Source organism: Aricia agestis, chromosome 13 (genome assembly GCF_905147365.1).
Source record: "Aricia agestis chromosome 13, ilAriAges1.1, whole genome shotgun sequence".
Lineage (NCBI taxonomy): Eukaryota > Metazoa > Arthropoda > Insecta > Lepidoptera > Lycaenidae > Aricia > Aricia agestis.
The window spans coordinates 5,850,643-5,874,962 of record NC_056418.1 but is presented as its reverse complement, the minus strand read 5'-3'; the positions used below and the strand labels follow the sequence as shown (position 1 = coordinate 5,874,962).

Below are 24,320 nucleotides of genomic sequence, written 5' to 3'. Positions count from 1 at the left end.
AAAGGATGTGGAGAAATCATAGCACGATTTAAGATTACATAATTATTATTAAGATTTTATTGCTCTAAAAACCCGTATACTTTACTATTAAAAATTATTTCAATCTTAAAAAATATAAATATCATAGAACAAGACGCTCGCAACTCCGTAAACCAAAATTAATTTATCGCGCTGGAATCGTACATTTTTTTCGGGATAAAAGGTATCCTATGTCCTTTCCCGGGACAATATCCCTTCCCCGGGACTCAATTTACCTCTTATCAAAATTGGTTCAGCTGTTTAAGCGTATAGAGATAATAGACAGATAGACCTCTTTAGAATTTATAATATTGTGTATGGATAAGTAAGATCAACAAAAATAGTAGTCGGATCAGCAAACTCTCTCTTACTTACTACAATATAAGTGCCAAAAAATTTACTTATCAGTCTTTTCACTTATATCACTTATCACAAAAACAGAAAAAATATTTACGACATTAATGTCGTATTCTTTCCTCTTTTTCTCTGATGAAGAAAATAATTTTTCCATAGGAAGTGGAGGCGATGTATCTTTATCTCGGACAGCCACTGTGGCGACATCCATCATCTGTTAGCGACGCCGCGCCCAGACCACCCAAGACAGAAATACTCGGACATAATATTTTTACGGGATTTGACTTAAAATGTGGTCTTTTTAAACTGTTTGGGTCAATGAGTTTCTAAAATACTAGAGTAGCAATGTCTTACAAAAGATTCTCAGAAATGCGTAACCACTTTTTTGTTCAAAAGACAATGTCAAGTCATATATTCGTTATGTCATTATGTATGTGAGATATGCCTGCAGGCATCTTCGAAGTGGCAACGCGTTGCTACCGTAAACTTCCAATCTAGTTACGTTAGTAACATAGAATATCATTGGTTTGGGTTGGCATTTGAATCACGCATTATAGGTAGAGGGTTACCCCTTTCAAATGACACCTGATTTGTGTCTAGGAGATGCATAGTTTTTTATAATACGTCTTTGAAGTAACGTGTAACGGAACATTATTTTTTGCTAACATGTCTATTATTAATTTTTCCTATAGTTACGTTTTGTTTTACGCGTTATTTGTTGTAAAATGTATTTAAGTGTCATAAATATAAGAACAGTACTTATACAATTACGACTTGGTTGGGTAAGGTTAGGTCGTGGTTAATTTTTGTGAACCACCCAGAATAAGAGCCCCGCGTAGCGGGGCTTCGTCGAATAATATTTAATTGAAGCCAGTTGTTATAATATATCTATAAAAAATATAGGGGGTGCAATTAAACCTTTAGTTAGTTTGTCAGGGTACAAATAAGTCCCTATAATTCGTTACGCAAGGGCGATAGGGCATTGCATTCCCGCAGATGCCCGCAGCATCGGATCTGTTTATTTACAATCTATACTAATATTATAAATGCGAAAGTATCTCTGTCTGTCGTCTGTCTCGCTTTCACGCCAAAACTACTAAACCGATTGCAATGAAATTTTGTACTCAGTTATTCTAGAGTCTGAGAAAGGACATAGGCTACATTTTGATCTGGGAAAATATCTTATTTCCATGAAAATATCGATGAAAATTAATTCGCATTGCGCGTGGCCAGCGCTCATCCCGGGGGTCCTGGGTTCGAGTCCCGCAGGCGGAACAAAAAGTTTTCAATGTTCCTGGGTCTTGGATGTGTATTAAAATAATACCTATTTCAAAAATCTTAAATATATTTTATTTATAATATTATAAAAAATCCAGAAATATATCGATGCAATGAACATTATAGTTCTAATAGGATTGTTCTGTGTGTCTTATACTAGCATAAGACATATTTTGAACCGAGTTTGCCCACACCCAAAAAGACTAATTTTGTCGTAAGTCCACTAATTTGGTTGTTTTATTGAACATAACCTCAAAAACTAAAAAAAAATTCGTGGTAACTACTGATTTTCTAACTGGAGGGGGTATGGGGGTCCCCCCTCACCCCCCTCCCCTATCCCCTCCTCTCCCGCCCCTTCCCTATAATGCGTAATTCAAATGCAACCCCAACTGTTTAAATTAAAGTATTTAATGACTAACGGCAAGTTGTAAATAAGTTCAAACAAATGTTTAATTTGTATTGATTGAGGAAAAACCGTTTTGAACATAATTTAAAAGAAAAGTGTCTCCTAACTCTTAGGAGTTAGGACTCTAAGTGCTAACCCTTTTACAGATGATTTTCAAGCTCTACCACCACTTTGTCACTTTTTTTAAATAAATTAGCTTTTATCGATTAGAAATTATAAAATAATATAATTATTGATTTAACTACACGAAAAAATTTCAAAAAGAACGCGAATTCCTAAGCTTTCTTCGAATATATGCAAATTCTGCTACAATCTTCACACGTTCGCTAAAAATCTTTAATTTAATTATCTGAATGGTCATTGACTGTGCCTGGAGCGTTGTGCCCGAGGGTAGATGTAAAAAACTGATTTCTCCGCTTACATAACTTCTATTGACTTAATTGATAAAAGTGTGCCAAAATGTGCTTAGGGATAGTCTTTGATTGGGTTAGATTAACCTATTACGTCGAGTTAGTTAAGCGTTTTATAATATTTTCACTTTCTATGTACGTATAAGGAGTGTAGATAATAATCGCGATGAAGATTAACGAAATGTTGACGCACTTTTCTTCGCAGTTTGCGTTTAGGGAATGCTTAGAAAATTTATCTTTTAGCTTCGGATCTTCTAAGAGTTTTCTTAAGGTTAGTTTAAAAAATAAACAACTTTGGCTTCAAGCTTCACAAAATGCTTAATAGCTTTTAAAAATCACCAATCCTAATTTTTGAGAAAGTTCTAAAAATTCTACAAATCTTTCTCCTTTAACAATGTAATCTATCAGTTTTCTTCAAGATTCGAGTATCTGAAGATGGTCGGCAGACCAAAATACTCATGTGAGATCGGAAGGTACAATTCTACAAGGTCTTCATTTATTAATAAGTTTGGCGTCATCGAGATCGGCGAAAATCCATTCAACAAGAAGCGATGTATTTAAAGACGTATCTTCATAAACACACGTTCCACGGAATGTATCTTAGTGATAAATTTTCCGGTAACCGAAGATGTAAGATGTTTACATTGGTATATCCTGAATGAGTTTTTCTTAGAGCTCATGGCTACGAAGAATTAGATTTTTCCTAACTTATTATGCCAAATACTCACATACGGTTTTGCTCGATCGAGCAATAATGTCGAGCGAAACCCGCGGATCGGGATTTCGTCCACACATTCAGCATTGCTCGATAGTTTTATTCTAAATCGATATCATATTTATTCCATCGAGCCGGCTCAATGCGAGCCTTCGAGCTGTGAGTTTTGCGGTCCACACAGTCAGAGTAGACATAGTCGATTTGGAGTAAAACTATCCAGCGAAACCGTATGTGAGTACTTAGCACTATGATATTCTATTATAAAAAAAAGGTAGATATCGCACTAGCGCGTACAGTCTGATGCGGCCAAATGAAGCTAAGTCCCTTCTTTTGAATTAGTTGCATGTTGGCAGCGAGTGAGCGACGAGGTGTCACGTTAGAATATCATTGTGTCACGACTCACGTTTTTGATTTAAAATGCCAAGCTGCGTTTTTAGGAAATGCAAAAATTATACTTATAATGTAAAAAAGGATGAAAAAATTACGTACCACAAGTAAGTACATAAAAACATCTAGTAATTAATTTTTATTTGGATATTTTCCAAAATTATCGGCAAATTATTCAATGCAAAAAATTAAACTAAAAAAAGGATAGAAAATACGGACGACAACTGCAGCGCGATAAGGACAGATAATAGAATAATCAATTGAAATAATCAGAAGCGCTTCCGTAGGCACCAACACGTAGGCATCAACTAATTGCGTAATATTGTAAACATCTTTTCGTTTTAATATTTTTTAATTTAAAACTACACATGCGTTTTCCCTTTTAACATTTAGCCCAAACCATGTTAGATTAATTATTTTATAAATTAAAATATGGATAGGTAAGCTGTCTAGTACGCCATGCGCTGCTCGGTTTCCGGGGTGGGTCTATAGGTATTATATTATAAATCTATACATTTTATAAGTAAGTATTTTTATAAGTATTATAAAACAGAAGTAATATGACTTTAGAAGTAAGTATGACTGGATGCCTGAAAAAAATATTACAATATGTTCTGCCCATTTTGAAGACCAAGACAAATATACTACGCCAAAAGGATCAGAAAATTTGCGGTGCCTGTGGTTTCATCGGCAAGAGAGCACAATTTTTAACCGACTTCAAAAAAAGGAGGTTATCAATTGACGGACAGACGGACAGACATCAAAGTCTCAGTAATAGGGTCCCGTTTTTACCCTTTGGGTACAGAACCCTAAAAACATCTATTGTGTAAAGTTAACTAATGCGACCACATCTTGTCCAGATAAACTCATTGTAGTTTTTGCGGCAAGATTTCTTGTATTTTGTAATATTATTTTATACAGTATTGAACAAAATAAATAAATAAAATAAATGATTAAAAAATTTCAAAATAGTATATTGTAACTGATGAATGTCTCGAGAATTACCGAAAAAGGGACCGTTCTTTTAAATGAATTTTTTGATAATTTTCTGATAAGCAGACTAAAAAAACATTGGGTGAAGCAAAACATAAACCTCCTAGATATCTTTCAATGTGACCAGTTTGTGAAACCATAATTTTTCATCGGTAAACAAAGATTAACGACACGTTTCACATTTCAAACGTTCGCAAAGTTTTCTGGAAACCCAACCTGAAATATATCCAACGATTTGTTCCACGTTACATAAATCGTTTTCCTCGTAAAGGATATCAGTTAAAACTGTAACATTATCTTGAGATTTTTTATCACTTGGTAAAATATATCATCCTCGGTTAGATCTTCTTAACCATAAATGCGTCCACCACAAGTGTTATTTATATTATTAACTGCTGATGAGCAATTAATTATTGGAAAATGTTCCACTGGTAAGTATACAATTTTCTGTAAAAGAAGACCGCAGTTCCAGGTGGTTAAATATTTTATATAAATGCCCTTGAACTGAATTGTATCTGGATTGTTATTATACCCTCCGTGTCGACGAATATCTCCGAACAATATTTCAATATGGTCCTGACTAGTGACTATATTAATAATATAAATAATCTGTTTTCATTTTGGATCAGGGATGTAGTGTCCATGGGTGACGGTAGTTGTTTCCATTAGGTGACCCATTCGCTCGTTTGCCCCCTTATTTTAAGATTAAAATATATAGGTATTATACTTAAAATAAGGGGCGATACGATTTTTGGCGCAACGGAGTTGCGGGCGTCATCTAGTAAGATGACGCCCGCAACTCCGTTGCGCCAAAATTCGTTATCGCGCGGGAACTGTACCTTTTTCCGGGAAGTATGGATTATAAAAGTACTCTAAGAGTTTAGCTCGGACGTATATCCGGACTAAACTCCTAAAGTAACTCTATGTTATGTATTTATATACAGACAAAGAGAAAAACAATTACACGTGAAACGCCCCATGGATTTTTTAAAATATTATGTACATTGGGTACACTTTTGTTTTCCTACGAGTTACGACCGACTCTATTATAATATTATAATATGTATAGAATAATAAAAAAATATCGAACAAACAATTTGTTTTATTAAATATCTCTTCTGTTCAACAATAACAGTATTCTCTTGATCTATGTCGCGCATGCGCGCCGATGCGCCTGTCAAGTGCAACTCAAAATATATAGCAATCCTTTTCTATATCATTCGTTACGTATTATCTGTCGCATTCATTGTTGTAATTTATAGATATTTATATACCAGAGGTAGGTATTTATATGTCGTATAGGAACAAATTCTGAGGACCGCTTTGTATGAGCATACGCCATCTTTATTAAAACATTATTGACTTAGCATTAGATACTGCGAATATCCTTACTAGCAATACTTTGCGTTACGGGAAAGTACATAGGAAACTTTTTATCTACTACTTACTATAATGCTCCTTCACCATATAAACTATAACTGTGCAAAATTTCATGCACCTACGTTCCCCCGTTTTTCGTAAAAAGGGTTACAAAGTTTTTCGTTCGCGTATATTCAGATTTCAGCCATGTTAGTAAATAAAATTGTCTTCTTTTCTCTTTCTGCACATGTATAGCTTAATATTATATTGAGAAATGGACCAAGAGCCTGCGACGGCCATACCTTCCTCAGTTTGGGGAAGCTGAAAACCTGTTTGTGACCTACTTTTTTTACGTCCGTGCCTTTACCGTGACCTGTGACCGAAACTCCATAGTTGCTTCTTGTTCTTCGTTGTTCTTATATCTGTAAAGGTCACAAACAGGTATCTAAACTTTCAGCTTTCCTAAACTGAGGAACGTCTGGCCGTCACAGGCCCTTACTCTTAATGTTATTGATTATTCGTATTGTACATACTTTATTGTTTTACCAAATAAAGTTTCTTTCTTTCTTTCTTTCTTTCTTTCTTTCTTTCTTTCTTTCTTTCTTTCTTTCTTAAAAGTGCATAAGTGAAAAATACATTTTTTACTTAAACGTTCGTTTTGTACTTCTGTCTATGTGATTTAACATAAAGTTAATATACCTAGCGGAATAGAGAAACAAAGGCCTGTGCAAGAGAGATGTCACTACTAGGAACACTGCGTGGTAAAAAGAGACGTGTGATACATGACAGCAGCACTCTTTTTTTAACGTTCAGTCGGCACGGGCCGCACGTTAACAATTTAAGCTTATAGAAATCATGTTCAATCATGCTTGTGTAAGTGTATAGGAGATTGCAGACGACAGACTTTTTGTGCGATCGAGTCTGCGGCGCCGCAGACTCGATCGCACAAAAAGTCTGTCGTCTGCGATTTCCCTATACGTACACATAATTTTACACACATATGAAACCAATTTTGGTTTCTATATTATGTGATTTATCTAAATTCTAAACCGTTAGAATTTATTCAAACTTCGCAACTGGGCCTCATAAAGTTCTTTTATTTAATACTGTGCTTAATAGTAGACCTACAGCTAATGTCGTGATATACAGCCATGCTCATTTTATTGAATACAATAAAACAATTGACTAAACGGCCTAATATACCGTTTGGTCAGACAAACGACCGGACTTTCCGTTACATACGTTATATAGAGTTTATGACTCATCCATATCCATATACTTACATAGTACTTACTTACTCGTACTTAACTGATTCGTATATTATAATTTATAACTGTAAGTAATATCATCATCATATCAGCCTATAGTCGTCCACTGCTGGACATAGGCCTCTCTCAATGAACGCCAAGATGACCGATCTCCTGCTACTCGCATCCAACATGGGCCCGCAACTAAGCGGAGATCGTCGTCCCACCTAGTTGGTGGTCGACCTACACCCCGATTTCCCAGCACTGGTCTCCATTCCAGAATAAGTTTACTCCAGCGATCGTCTGTTCTTCGAGCTACGTGACCAGCCCAGTTCCACTTCAGCGTACTGATTCTCTGCACTATGTCGGTGACTTTAGTTCTTTGACGAATTGTAAGTACTATATACTATAAATTATATTAATTTCTGTTGCTTTATCTATAACATTAGGCAGTTGCCTATTAAGGGCCAACCCACACGTACCACAACCACACGACAACCACACCACGTGGTCGGGCGTATATTTCGTATTGTAAAATATGTCTAAATTAACTGGACCATTCACACGTACCACATTTTGCAGTCGTTGTCGACCACTTGTGTGATACCGACCACATCCCAACCACAACCTTGCGTCGATGCAATGACAGTGCGCGCACACCGCCCGTGCTCTTCCCCCCCTCCGTATTATTGACTTTCGTACGTAACCACATCGCAACGACTGGCGACAACGTAACCACGTGGGCATTTTGTCGGTACCACAACGCAACTACAAAAAGCTGCAGCGACACCATTCACACGTGACCACTGCTCGACCACATTCAAATCGTTGCGATGTGGTATGGTTATGGTACGTGTGGGTTGGCCCTAACTGCTCTTGAGATGATGTACAACTTACAAGACTAACGAATAGAATTTACTAAAATATTTTTTGATAAAATAATTTCTGAAATAGTAGACTGTAGAGTCTACACAATTTGATATTGAAGAAAATTCTCCATTTCCATTTTCTGTCGATTTTGTGGTTATAATGAGGACGGAACAAATAAACGAGAAATATCAAATTAGGCCGGCCTCCGGCAACGCATCTGCAGCTCTTCTGATGTTACAAGTGTCCATGGGCGACGGTAGTTGCTTTCCATCAGTTGACCAGTTTGCTCGTTTGCACCCTTATTTTATTTTTAAAAAATCTTTCACACTTGTTAGTTGTTACTGCGGGGCTAAAATGGTCACATTTAGCAATTCCTCTCAATCAATTCAGCAAATGAATTGTCAAAACTGTCAAACTGACATATGTCAAATCAGTACAAAAATACAGAAATGAATTGCAAGCAGAGTTGCATTTTACGATTTTAGAAAAATGAATCATATTATGATTCATATCATGATTCTTCAAAGCGACCATTTTTTTTTTATGAAACAAGGGGGCAAACGAGCAAATGGGTCACCTGATGGAAAGCAACTTCCGTCGCCCATGGACACTTGCAGCATCAGAAGAGCAGCTCTTCTGCGTTGCCGTCCTTTTAAGAGGGAATAGGGTAATAGGGGAGGGTAGGGATGGGAAGGGAAGGGAATAGGGGAGGGTAGGGAAGGGAATAGGGTAGGGGATTAGGCCTCCGGTAAACTCACTCACTCGGCGAAACACAGCGCAAGCGCTGTTTCACGCCGGTTTTCTGTGAGAACGTGGTATATGGAACGACTCCGGTCGAGCCGGCCCATTCGTGCCGAAGCATGGCTCTCCCACGTGTAGCCCCGCTGTAGTCCTTTAGGTATTACATAAAAAGGTTCCGATGTTTCATCACACGGCCCTTTCATGTCAAAGGTATCCCATATACCCACTTACGTGACGTACAACGTAACGTTAACCATTGTGGGCATTTATATGCCCGGGGGCCCGAAACATTTGTCAGATTTACTGAAAAATACAACACGCGAAATAATCCCTTATGCCTACAGATTAAAGCTTAAAATTCTGTGAGCAATCTGACAGTATCATCACCTGTTTCTGAATAACCACTCTCGGGATTTTCAACTTTAATTTATAGTAGTAAGGTTTAATGTTGGATGCATGTTTTCGTATGTCCGTCTGCATGATAGCCTCGTAACCTAGCGAGCATCACCGTTAGGCACTATCTGGACCATCTTATCAGACATCGTTACGGAATTAAAAAGTAGCGTAATGTTTATGTGATATTTTAAAGTTACCTTTGACTTAAACCGCGCAAGTTTTAAGAGGATTCCACACCGCCATTTTTCCCATACAAACGCTGTCCCCTGTTTCCTCCCTGGATAATGCTAGTAGAGTTATAATTTTTTTCCTGAATATCTACGGCCACTAATACAATGTCCCTATGTTTTCCTTTTTTTCATAATTTAATTATTAAATAAGATATGAACGTTCAAAAACCCAAAAAAATGGCCAGATTTTCCACTGTGTTCAAACGTCCAGAAAACAGATTTGGATAGATTATACAAAAAAAGCAAAACATAGGAACACAGCTCAAGCCTTTTTTTAATCTTTAATGAAAAAAGTACTTAAATCGGTTAAGTTTTGGAGAAGGAATCAGGGGACAACGAATCGTTGATTTTCTGGATTTTCTGCAGTTGTCTCTATCGCGTTCTGCGGTATAGGCTTGAGGTAAGGGAGACAGCTATAGATATTACACGTACTTTTTTTTCATTTCTCTAGCTGCTGTGGTATCCTCTTAAGCTATTGCATAGCTTTTATCGCGGGCTTTGAGAGCGGCGACCGAGTCAAGAAATTCCGTAACGAAAATAAACCTAACACTTTGCCACGGCAGTCCCTGAGAGCTACACGTATTTTTATTACTTCAGTAGAATCTGCTACTTTTAATCATATTTGAGACTGATTCCATCCCGTCCAGTAGTGATGAGCAAAATTGGTCTTGGTCAGTTCTTCAGTAAGACAAATACTAAGACTGCAAGACCAAGACCAATTTTGCTCATGGTGTGCAATCTTGGTCTTGGCCTGGCGAAAAAAGCAAGACCAAATCAAAACTAATTTTGATATATTATCAATACCGTACAGGGTAGGCCCTATCAAGAAATGCCAAATGACTAGTTTTGATTATTCGTAGCAAACGACAAACATTTAAAATGTTGACCGATCAAGGAACTAAGATTTAGATTCAGAACTAATCAAGGAACTAAGATTTAGATTCAGAACTAAAGCAAGAAAGAAACACATGGCTTCGAAGAAGACATTTCATTTCGAAAAAATATCTGCAGAATTGCCTGTAGAAAGTAAAAACTTCATGAAGCATCGACGCATGCGGTCATGCAAAAACCGAATTGTAAATACAAGAGACAATTTAATTAAAACACTCAAATATTTTGACTTACGCAACGGTGCTCGAAAGGAAAGGTATTCTTAATTCAAGACATGATTCCATAAAGTGGGTAGTTAACAATTTTAAAATTGTCTTTTTTGCATTTAAATGGAGGCTGGCTGCGTTTCCACCAGAGATGTGTTGCGAGGATTGTGTTTTTGAGAACCAATAGAATCGTTTCATTGACGGGACCCCGCTGAGCGCAGCGATTCTATTGGATCATAAAAAAATTCTCTAGTGGAAACGCAGCCGAATCTGATTGGAAATTTATTTGAAATCAAAAAATGACGATTTTATATACAGCTAATATTAGCTAGATGATGAACTGTACTTTGCAAGGTTTGTTCAAATTATAAGGGTTATAAGTTATAACCCTCCCTATTTGAAAGTTGGTTAAAAATGAGTAATTGCTATGTTGTAAAATGTTACTTACCCAATTCATCTGCTCGTGTCTTTAATTAATTTGCACGGTCACGTCCGATTCGCTTGCAATTAGCATGGAGACGTTGACGTGAGGAACCGGTTGGTCCTATGGAGGTCGGAGACCACAGAGCGAGAAAGAGTATACGGCTGGATGGCAAGATTCTCACGTTGTTTACAGGAATTAGAGCGATTTAGAGCAACCGTTGAAAAAGCTTTCAGGCGCAGCCACAGATTACTAAACACTCCTAAATCCTACGTAAGCGCAGGGCTGATTGGCTGATTGACTTGTCAAACACCAATAAAGGACGCTACTTAAGAGGGCTACTGACCCAAATAATCAAACATCGTCGTTCTCTCTTCACACTGACGCCCGTTTTTCATATGACAGGTGAAAAAGGACGACGCGGAATCATCGCCAAGTTAGTTTTACTTGAATAAAAGACGAACGTATTTTGAGCTTTAGGTTTTATCAATACCTTTTTAAATATTAAAAAATATTAAAGACAAGACGAGAAACTTGGAAGATCCAGGCAAAAATGTGTCTAAAACCAGTTTTTTGTAAAAAAGAAACTATCGAGCATTTTCTCAGTAATCGTGTTTCGTCTTGAGCATTTAATCCTCATGAACTGAAATTACTTGTGTAAAAAAATCAGTTTTCTAGACCTTACAGATTTTGAGATCTAAGTTTAAGTACCTATGTAGTCATGTTAGGGTCAGGTGCACTATTAAAATATTATTGTTTTAAAGATAAGAGAAGACGTGATTTAGTGAGAAGAGTCAGAGTCAGTCAGGTACTTTATTATGGTTGCCTGGTAGAGACTGCTTCCAGCAGTAAGGCCGCCAATTCAAACTATTTCTGTTTTTGTAACATGTGTAAATTGATCTGTTTTGTTTGTTTGAATAAAGAGTTTTTTATTTTATTTTATTTTTATTTATTTCATGTTTAGATTTTCACGACTACTCAACGGATTTTGATGCGTTTTTGTAGAATTGAGATTTGAGATAGAGTTATTAAAAAAAAAAGGTTTGCCGGATCAACTAATTCTAATATACTAAAACATCTAAACAATATATTTGGTCATTCGATGACTAATCCATGACATAGATAATATGTCTGGCCATCGCTAGAATGGCAATGGACTATGTAGGCCGCTAATGGCAAACGCGAGTTTTGGCACGCCTAAACCTGATACTTAAGAGGTCTTGGGTCAGTCTTGAAGTTAAAAATGAGACAGGTCTAATTGGAATTACAAATACATACATAGAAACAATACGCGAATCGGCAAGAATGTGACATGGATATAGAAACTATATGTAGATATGTCTCATTTATGCCTATAAATACATAATATTCTTATATATAAAATTCTCCTGTCACAAATCACAATGTTAGGCCGCGAACTCCTCGGAAACGGCTATGCATATTCAGTGGGTCTGAGAATCGGCTACTGGATACTTTTTATATTGATAAGTGCATTTGTTAAATAAATAATAGTAAATTATTACAACTCGAGACTGGCGGCGACCATTAACGTGAGACGGGATAGCGATGAACGTTTCCATGGTGACATACTTATTTAGTCACTTCAATAAAACAATACGGGCGAAATAATTTAAATGGCAAAAAAACGTTTGCCGGGACAGCTAGTATTATTATAATGGTAGAGCCAGAGTCCAGACGCTACAATTTTTTTTTGGTATTTTCGGAATGCTCATCAAGACACTCATAAGATAGGACTGACCAATTAGAAGAACGCTTTAATTGTTGAATTTTAATAATAATCAAAGAATACAACCGGTGCAATCATCATAATAATTACATCTTTTTATAGCAAATTGAGTAGATTTGAAGTTTCAACAAAGTTCCGTTCCCATTCAACGTTCTATATCCCCTTTTTCCCTCCAAACAGTTACTCTTATAATAATTTGTTTATCTTCTGATTCTAAACTACTTCCCTCAGTCAGCCGAATCGGTGAAGCAGTTCTTGAGTAATAATTAATAGTATAACTAACACGATTTGCTTTTATACGTATGTAGATATTATCCTCAATTTCTATTCCTTTTCTCTATTTTCTTGTCATATCTATCAGTTTCCACAGTCTGTACGCCACACCGTTCACAACACAGGAGGCACATTGACCGAGATCCCCACAATACCAATAGTTTCTACTTTTGGACTAACTGTCGCAGTATTGTTGAAAGTGACCCACTTCGTACATGTTACTCTTAATTGGAATAGCTCAGGCACGACTCTACCACGGCCGCTTAGGCGTGGAAGAGAATCCATACAAATATTGAAATTGTTTTATTTCTGAAGCTAATACTTTTAGAACGTCTTACGTGTTAAGCACCACCGGCTTGAGAGCCCGGCGTATTGTATAATTAATAACACAAAGATCTGACTGTCGGCTACCTTTTCAGAAAGATACGGGACAGTTTCCATCCAGAAAAATGATTTTTGTTGTTGTATTACATTATGACATTTTATGTACTACAATAAAATATTTTTGACTAGCGTCGCGCGGGTATAAAATATATATGAAAAAATTATTAAAATCGATAGCCTATGATCCTTCACGTGGTCTACTTCTTATCTGTGCCAAATAACATAAAAATTGCTCCAGTAGTTCGCGAGATAAGCCCTTTCAAATAATTTCCCCCGTTTTTTCCACATTCTCCTATTAGTCTTACCGTAATAAAAAAAAGATTATAGCCTTCCTCAATAAATGAACTATCTACCACTGAAAGAATATTTCAAATCGGACCAGTACTTCCTGAGATTAGCGCGTTCAAGTTAGCCCGTTCAAATATTTTTCCCCGTTTTTTCCACATTTTCCTGTATTTATTCGCTCATATTAGTCATAGCGTGATAAAATATATCCTATAGCCTTCCTCGATAAATGGGCTATCTAACACTGAAAGAATTATCAAAATCCGTTGCGTAGTTTTAAAGATTAGAGGGAACAAAGGGACATGAGGGAAAAAAAGCGACTTTGTTTTATAATATATACTTATAGATGATCTCTATCGTTGCATGCAACAAATATTCTTTTTTCAGACTTCTAGTAAGGGGTTTTATAAACCAGATGCTGTCATTTTCTAATAGGTTATAGGTACTTGTTATAAAGAATAGACAGCATGTGACCACTTTTGAGATCCACTTAATCTAAGTATACGGCAGGCGTACAGGCACTTGAATAACATTTTATGGAACCATAAAGTTTTTTAATAAGTATCCAGTAGGCAAGTAAACGATCATTTTAATAGAAGGATGTCCTTTCCGTAAACGGAAGCACTGTTTTATTACGTTGTTAAATTATGTAAGCTAAATAATTGTAGTTTCATAGAAACCTTGTATCATTATGGCATCGCGCAAATATGTCCCAGAATTGATAGAACATATTTTTCAAGTGGCCTGCACGCTTAGCATGGCAATCATAGAGATAATTTCTTTGTACGGGAAACTAGACAAAGTGACAGATTGACAAAGATGTCGTTTTGACCCTTTTTTTATGAAATAAGGGGGCAAACGAGCAAACGGGTCAACTGATGGTAAGCAACTGCCGTCGCCCATGGACACTCGCAACATCAGAAGAGCTGCAGGTGCATTGCCGGCCTTTTAAGAGGGAATACGCTCTTTTCTTGAAGGTCCGGAAATACTGCCGGTGACAGTTCGTTCCAGAGTTTTACAGTGCGCGGTAAAAAGTTACGCGAAAAACGCACTGTGAAAGTCTGCCACTCATCAAGGTGATGAGGATGGTATGTTTTCGCGTGGGACGATGGCGAAAAGTTGCAGACGGTATGATTCCGAACAATTCCTCAGAGCGCTCCCCGTGATACAACCCTTCCCTAAAACATCTCCCATATTTCCCTTTCCTAAAACATCTCCGTGAATAGTTTCAGCAAAATTGGCTCAGCCGTTTAAGTGTGAAAAGACAACAGACCTACACTTGCGCTTTGTCATAATTATATTAGTATGAATTGCACCGATTTTCAATGTGACCGTGGCATTACCCATTCACACAAACCGGCGTTACGTGTATTACGCCATGTGCCCCATTCACAATGCCTGGAATTTTGTTTCTCATAAGTTCATAACCGAGCCAATGAACTTCTACTTTCACTATTGACGAATTTAAAAACAAACCTTACGAGTTTATTGCCAGTTTACATGTGATTAAAATAATTTTATAGTACCTTACCGTAGTATTATTTAAAGGAAATCGTTACGTATTGTTGGTAACTTTAATAAGGAACGAGACTATCTAATTATCTATACTAATTTATAAAGTAAAGTGTTTGTTTGAATGCACAAATCTCACGGATAACTAACGATTCTTATGTATTTTTTTTTATGAAATAAGGGGGCAAACGAGCAAACGGGTCACCTGATGGAAAGCAACTTCCGTCGCCCGTGAACAGTCGCAGCATCAGAAGAGCTGCAAGTGCGTTGCCGGCCTTTTAAGAGGGAATAGGGTAATAGTTGAGGGTAGGTAAGGGAATAGGGTAGGGGTTAGGGGATTGGGCCTCCGGTAAACTCACTCACTCGGTGAAACACAGCGCGAGCGCTGTTTCACGCCGGTTTTCTGTGAGAACGTGGTATTTATCCGGTCGAGCCGGCCCATTCGTGCCGAAGCATGGCTCTCCCACGTATAAAATTTTAGTGGATAAAGTGGATTAGACCACGGGGGAGGACAAATACTATTTTTTGTGAGAAAATGTGGGATTCCAGCGGAAATATTTATTTACGCGAATGGAGCCGAGTGTTTATACACTATACATATATACAGTCAGTTTTTCTATACCAGAGATGCAAGACACTTCTCACAAGGGCTTAATTCTCATACATTGAAACCCGCTGCAGTCTGCGATCGAAGCCACATTCAAGCCATGAGAATCGTTCCCCTGTATAAATTAGAGGATATTGTTTGTGATGAGTCAGCCAATGTCGTCTGAACATTGTGATGAACTTTCCTCCGGCACCGAAGAAAGTCCATTCTTTCAATAATGAGATGATTATGCTAGCACGACTTACTAGATTATGCATTTTTATGGGGAAAGTGGTGTTTATTTTGTGGTAACTGGTAAGACCTGGCAACTACATTGAATAGGTACAGAATAACTTGTATGTTGTATAAGGTATTGTGTGGTATTGTTGTATGACAATCCCCCTTTAAATATTTATTTTGTTTCTACTAGTATTTATTGTTAAAGGGGCAACAGAAGTTCATAATATTATGTGACAATTAAACTGTATAGCTTCGTGGTTTTGGCGATACACTGGTGACAGACAGTGAAGTCTTGGTAATAATAATAATTGAAGTGCCTGATAGCTGTACGAACTTAAAGTACGCGGGTTTGTTCGCGAGCTTACTCGGCTCGCGTCAGTGACACACGAGGATCGCTCACACTGGATTACCATGCCCCCAGGCTCGCGGCTCTTTGCTCGTTGTATCGTCAAGCTATACGTCCGCGTACTTACTCGCACGTCTGTCACCAGGTTAAAGTGTTACGAGGTTAAAAACGGGACTCCATTAAGGGTAATAGAGTCCCGTTTTTAACCTCGTAGGGGCGGAACCCTAAAACCAGCAATCTATATGAACCACATCGTACAGCCACAGTAAAAATATATTTTACCGTGGTACAGCGTACTAATTTGTCAATAACACATTAAGGTAACCGTACTTAAATTAATTATTCATTAATTTGCCCAAATTAGAAAGCGTTTAATTTCTTAAATATCACTTAAGTGTCCTACCGTTATTGAGAGGCTTATGATATTGATATTAGTGAAAGTAATGTCGTTAATTATGACTTCAATTAATTAATAATTAATTTAAATTTATTTATCCTCGTTTTGTGAATAACTTATTCTGGCTAAAAGCCTGAGCAAGTTTCGTACTACTTCTTGAAAACATAGACTTGGCTTCATATTTCATTGCCCTGGCAATCCATACAAATATTATAAATAAATAAAAAATCCAGAAATATATCGATGCAATGAACATTTAAGTTCTAATACGATTCAACAGATGGCGTTTTATTTTTTACTTCATTGTAACATAGAACTAATCATACTTATTAGTTACTAGCTGTTGCCCGCGACTTCGTCCGCGTGGTCTTCAGTTTATAAAGCGCGATGTCAACAAAATTGGTGTCAAAAGTTTTTATAAAAAACCCTGGTACCCCTTAAATCAATACAGCTGTGCAGTGTGCACACAATAAGTATTTCATTTTTTTATATTAAACTTTATATTTTATGCCAAATTTTAAAGCTTATTTAGCCCCCCAATTACACAACTTTACACATAAACTATTTATCATTGATGGGTTTAAGGTTACGTCACTGCACAGATAAAGTACTGAGTTATTTAACACCGTAGAATAGATATAACAATCGGTTCGGTAGTTTTGGCGTTTGGCGTGAAAGCGAGACTGACAGACAGACAGAGAGACAGAGATACTTTCGCATTTATAATATTAGTATAGATTATGTGCACACTGCACAGCTGTTTTTGGGTATTTTGATTAATAAAGGGCCGCGCTACACCGGAATGGCAGCGGCGAGGCGAGCACTTTCAGCGCTGCCATTCCGGTGTAGCGCGGCCCTAAGAGGGGTACCACTTACCAGGGCTTTAAAAAGTTTTTAAATTTGACACAAATTTTGTTGACACCGCGCGATATAAACTAAAGTCCACGCGGACGAAGTCGCGGGCAACAGCTTGTAAATGTTATAAAAAAACTGTTGGTTTTTTTCATCTGCATATGCTGCAAGCATAGCTTAGAATGGGTTTGTTTTCTTTTTACAGAAGAATAGACAAAGTGACAGATTGAAAAGGAAAACTGTCCCTTAATAATTCTGTCAGTGTTTGCATTATAGGTCTACCAGAATCTGATGGCAAAAAGTGAGAAATTAAATTGACTCTAGCAATGCCGGGGTAATTAGAATAAAACGTTTTGATTCTTTTTTTTTCCTTTTAGCGGCTTATTCTGTGTGTGACACATGCAAACATAAAAATTTATCCAATGATCGAGGATATTTTTTTAAAATCTGCCGTCAAAATTTGCCATCAGATTCTGGTAGACCTATATAGTATATACTTCTCTGCTCATGCTAAGCTTGCTATGCTGGTGTTGTCACCACTTAGAGACCTTACAGTGTGCACTGACTTTACATCCATCCATCCATTTTTAGGGTTCCGTACCCAAAGGTTAAAAACTAAAAACGCGACCCTATTACTAAGACTTCGATGTCTGTCGGTCTGTCCGTCTGGACGTCTGACTGTCTATCTGTCTGTCTGTCTGTCTGTCTCCAGGCTATATCTCAAAAACCGCTATAGCCACATATTTGTCGGCAAAAATCAAAATATATTATGCCACAGTTGGCAACAAATAGAAGATACTAATTGTAAATTTCAAAGACGGCGTCTTTTAGAATATTATACATATCACATTTAAGTGATTAGTGATTACTAATTAGCCCGTTATTTAAAGTCCTCTAATATTAAGTACACCGAAGCCTAACCTATTTTCTTGGAATAAGGTTGAAAGACGCTATCTTCAACCTACCCGTACTTTCGACAGTAAATTAGGCGGCAAGTTCCATTGAACCGTTATCGGAGTTCCCACTTAGTTCCCGGTTCCCCGTTCTCGGTTCCCACCGATAAGATAATTCGGGGTTGACACGATTTATCACACTGATAAATGTGATCGATATTAAAATAATTGTATACTTGTTACGCCTACGACTATCACAAGTCACAGCTTACACCATAGAGTTATGGTAGAGAAAGATAGGTTAGCTTTCAAATTGTGTATGATCTATTTTAAGGTGGAGTCTTCTCGGCTTGGCAAAGACGAGAGCAGGAGGTGCGATGAGGAGGGCTTCATACTGGTGGAGAGGAGGAAGAAGAAGCCCGCCGCCCGCAACCATCGCGGCACCGCACCATATGTACCTGAGCTGCGTCTGCGGAGCGAGGTCCCCGCGACGCCCCTGTACATATCCCGCCTGCACTGGTCCATGGAGGTCGAGGACGTCGTGGACTACATCCAGAAGAAGACAACACTGCGCCTGAGGGTCGAGCGTCTGCAGTCTCGCCACAAGGTTAACTTTAGCTCCTTTGTGGTGAGAGTACCGACGCATCTTCTGTCGACTTTCGAGGCGCCGGAGTTCTGGCCGATGGATGTAGTCTATCGGAGGTTCCGGGGGAGACTCCGGAACGAAGCGAGTCACGTCGCCGGCAAAACGTGACAGTGTTAGTATTTAAGAATATATATAAAATATGTATGTTAGTTTTAAGGTATTTATTATATAATTGATATGTATGTTAGATTTAAGGTATTTGTCATATGGGCCACTGATGCCCGAAATAAATGATTTGATTTGATTTGATTTGATTTTAGTAGGGGAGGAAGTGCTATCGTTTGCTAAGTCATTTCATACCGACCAAATTTTTGTCCAGCGGTAGCTTAATATTTATCAATCAACATAATCAGCGTCAGTCGCCGCACCCGTGGTGGAATGTTAACTGAGAGTATTTCAAAGTTGTAAAAAAAATAATTGCGAAAAGTGATTTTATACCGAATGAAAATTTTATGGATGATTATTGAGGTCATGCTTAACCAAAAATGCACCGTCAGCCGTATCGCAGACGGGGGATTCAACGTCAGTCGCGTTACTGAACTATGTTAAAAAAGTTAAAATATAAAGTCATTTCATACCGTACAAAATTTATACAGGTGAATGTTGATACCTTTTTAATAATAAAGACCACCGTCAGTCGTTAATATGCGGGTGGAAAGCCCGTCAGTCAGCGATATAAGCTATAACCAATATAGCCCTATTTCGCGCTCAATGTATCCTAGGGCGTCGCGTAGACGACATCTCCACCTGCAAATATTCAGCTGACGGCGATTTTCGTTTGAATTAACCATTAAATTGTCCCACATAGCAATTTTAAGTAATTAATTCGATAGTCAATATTTGTGAAGAAGAATTATATACATTTTACTTTAAAAGCGCCATCTGTTGTTATACGTGCTGTTTTTATACGTGGGAGAGCCATGTTTCGGCACGAATGGGCCTGCTCGACCGGATAAATACCACGTTCTCACAGAAAACCGACGTGAAACAGCGCTTGCGCTGTGTTTCGCCGAGTGAGTGAGTTTACCGGAGGCCCAATCCCCTAACCCCTACCCTATTCCCTTCCCTACCCTCAACTATTCCCTTCCCTTCCCTACACTTGCAGCTCTTCTGATGCTGCGAGTGTCCATGGGCGACGGAAGTTGCTTTCCATCAGGTGACCCGTTTGCTCGTTTGCCCCCTTATTTCATAAAAAAAAATCTGTTGTTATATACTAAAACTAAAATAACAACTACCGAACCTGAACGTGTATAATCTAGATATGAAGCTTTATTGGGTGCGAATTGGGATCTTTTTAATGTCAATTCAATACGATTCCCAACAACAACTTTGATACTCTCAATTTTTATTCCACCCATACTGGAGCAGCTGACGATCAAAACTCTTATGTATTAATAGAATAGTATTATTGTTACGATTTTCGCTCGGTATGAAATTACTTTTTAAAATGAGCGCGACCTCCCCTACTATTTGAGGAGTTTTACCTAGGAGAAGCCGCACTCAGAAAAGTTTTCTTGACTTTAATTCAATGAAGATTTTGACATTATCTCTACATTTTCTGTCAAACTCTTCATTAAAACTAGCAAGAATCAAGGTCAATAAAGTGTTTCTGAAAGCAGCCGTTAAACGTTTTTTGCCATAAAATGATTGAAGTTTTTTCTGATTTTTTTTCTATAGACCTCACGGAGCCCGAGACCTTTCCGAATGGAAAACCGTAGAATTGGTTCGTGTGTTCTGGAGTTACAGAGTCATGAAAGAAAACCCGACTTATTTTTATATTATATTAAATATTATGATCATATTCTCCGATAAGTATTATAATAATTCTGCAGGTTACAGTCATTAGCCAAGATGCCAACGTCTACTGACAGTCGGAATTTGAAATCAGGAATGACAGGAATTAATTTATTTACTAGAACTTTTGATTGGGTAGGGTTAAGACATTATCCAACCAAGTGAGGAATTTCGAAAATTATATTAACCAAAGCATTATAGCTAAGGGAACTTATTTCTTTTGAAGTTCACATATTTTAGTGGATAGGAAGTTAATATTTAATTCACAAATCAATTAACAACCTAAAATAAGATACATAAATAACTTTCTTCGCATCTGAACATTTCCTGAATCTATGAACACTTTTTCCCATAAACAATATAGGTTTATTACTTTTAATATAGGTGGTATAGTAACAGTTAATAAAATGTAACGCATTACGTAATGTGTAATTTTATGTTAAAAATATGTAATAGTGGAACTATTAACAAAACTTGTATTACTTTCTTTGGTGTTGGGTATGCTAGAAATTGTTTATGACATAACCATACATTTCATACTGCATATCTCTATGAGCAAAAGTTGAGTAAGTATTTTACAAGAGAACTACACGAATATTGACGACCTCTGTGGCTCAGTGGTGAGCGCGTTGGCAGCTCAAGCCGGGGGTTGCGGGTTCGAATCCCGTCGACGGAACAAAAAGTTTTCATAAGTTCCTGGGTCATGGGCAGGGCCCGATCTAAGGGGGGGCGAGCCGGGCATTTTCCCAGAGCGGCAAAAATGAGGGGCGGCAAAATGACTTGTTCCTATCTTCCAACCTAGCCATCCACCACTTAAGTTTGAGAATTTTACCAGCTAACCTACCTTAAGTTTGCTAGTGGAAATATTTGAGTGTTTTACTTAAATATTCCTCTCATTTTCCCCCAACAAATATGTTTCCTGTATAATGTAAAGGGCGGCGAAAATGATCTTTGCCTGGAGCGGCTAAATGGCTAGATCGGGTCCTAGTCATGGGTGTGTATTAAAAAATATGTGTATCATATAATAAAAATCTTAAATATATGTATATTAATAAAAGTATTAATTTATATATTTCCGTTGTTTCGTACCTGTAACACAAGTCCTTCAGGTACTTACCACGGGGCCAGACTGACGTGGTGTGAAGCGTCCATAGATATTATTATTATTATTTGATAGAAGTTTATTTTAAGCGCTTTTGATTGGTTGTCAACAAAATAATAACCAACAGCAACCCTTATAGATTAAAGAAATTTAGTTTTTTCTGATTCTGCTGAAATTCGGTACAGAGATACTTTGAGTCCCGGGAAAGGATATAGAATACTTTTCATCCAGGACAAAAGTACGGTTTCCACGCGATAAACGAATTTTGGCGCAACGGAGTTGCGGGCGTCCTTTTGAATTTCCTATAAACAAACATGATCTCTATAGTATTTTTATAAACAAAACTGTGTTTTTCATAATTTTTATTCTAGTGGACAGTAGCCCATTGCTTTATTTATGTTTATACTTTATTATCACTTTATCGCGTTGGTCCACATAACACTTCCCGTTGTGTCAAGTAAACAATATTGTGTAAATTGTTGTAATTTAGATAACAATAAGACATTTCTGAGAAAGTTGCTTATCTACAATACACAGTAGTGTAACTTAGTTTTCTTAAAATATTTCCAAAACAAAAGCTTTACTTTTACCACTCCATTGTTCTGCGCTTTAAAGTTATCGAAAATTATGCATAAGTGTGCGTGCTTCAGCCGCAGTCTTAAAATGTAGTCTACTGTAATTCTATTATACTGTTTTATGACCAATGAGTAATGACAGAAGATTTAAAAAAAACCGCTATAGTTTGTGCGTGATGATATGGGTGACACATTATAATTGACAATAGTAGGGAAGTTACCTAAGAAAATTAATAGATAATTTAAAAATATCGAATCACTTCGTAAAGGAATTGCAATCGAAATTATCGATTTCGTACTGACGTTTCAGAGTGGCGCCGGCGATTTAAAATGGCCGCCCTTTTTATCGATTTGATTTCGATTCAACAGTGTCAATATCTATTGGCATAAGTTCCATTTCATGCATCTGACATTTTTCAAATATTTTCGTAACAATAATTTTCACAGTTAAAATTTATAATTTTATATTAATAAGTTAGCATTTAGCAACTTTTCATTTTTATTCATTTACAATTATGGGAAACATTTGTTTTTGTAGATGGAATATAATTTATTACGTTTTGATTTTTTTTGTTTTCTTATAAAAAAACCCGTAGCAAGGAATATGAGAAGTGTCACCCATATCATCTTAAAACGCACAAACTATAGTGAAATACTGTTTTGGGGTTTATTGTTATGGAACCTTTGTTTCATTAGGCACAGTCTAATTAAAACAAAATACTAAATGAGTAATATTTTTCATTTTTCTAGTAAGTGGCTAGCAACTACCAAGGTGGTCTACAAAGGTTTTTAAGAGGGCGCTTGAGGAAAATAATTACTAAGTTGTGAAATGACTCATAAGAATAATATAGCGATAGCAAGTTTAATTTGTTATAACTTGCCTAAACTTGGATATTTTAGAGCAAACGATCAATCTTAGACATAATTTGGTTGTTTTGACCTTAAAGAGACTGCTGCGACTTGTCGGTGTGAATCACGGAGCTCATACGAATGTATGTTATGATTAAATGTATTAGCTCCGTGGTGTGAATATTTTCTGCAACCTTTCCTTACGGTAAGGGCCCTAGCTCACAACTTTAGCGAACGAGTGATTGCCAATTCCATCGTGCGTTAGTAGCTAGCCCTAAGTGTCAGATTTGTCAGACTTTCGTCGAATTTGGTGTGACAGTAAGGTACAGTGAACTCGTAGGGCCAGAACGAATGACCCATGACGGAGCCCTTCGGTCCCATTCAATTCGCTAATGTCCCTTTAATTGGTTGAGTGGTTCGTATCCGGTTCGAATGCAATTGAATTTAAATTTTATAACGCATGACGCCCGTTATGTGGAAAATTGTAATTGGAACGAGACACGCTATGGCGCTGAGATTTATTCATACTAATATTATAATGCGAAAGTGTGTCTGCATGTTACATTTTCACACAGAAACCGCTGAACAAATTTGCTGGCATTTGGTATAAAGATAGTTAATATTATTAGTTAAGTCTCGGGAAAGATCATGGGATACTTTTATCCCGAAAAATTGTACGGTTCCCGCGCGATAGACGAATTTTGGCACAACGAAGATATATTTCGCTTTGCTCTGGCAAGCCACAGAATCTGAAATACTACTAGGACGTATCACATAAGTACTATCTTGTGTTGTAATTACTCTTATTATCTTGTTTCTACCAGATTTGGCAAAATAGAAACTTTGTTTCAGGGCTTGCTAATCACTACTACTTACTACTTAGGTCCTAAACAGCAAGTTGGAAAAAAGCTCATTTA

At 37.2% G+C, this 24,320-nt stretch overlaps 1 long non-coding RNA gene across 1 annotated transcript; it reads right to left on the bottom strand.

Moving 5' to 3' along the window:
- Nucleotides 1–1,831: 1,831 nt before the first annotated feature.
- Nucleotides 1,832–19,898, bottom strand: LOC121733236. The gene is made up of 3 exons (XR_006036527.1): nt 19,888–19,898; nt 14,102–14,106; nt 1,832–1,909 (listed from the first exon to the last, which is right to left on the bottom strand). It is a non-coding gene; the product is annotated as an uncharacterized LOC121733236 (long non-coding RNA).
- Between the last annotated feature and the right edge of the window lie 4,422 nt (nt 19,899–24,320).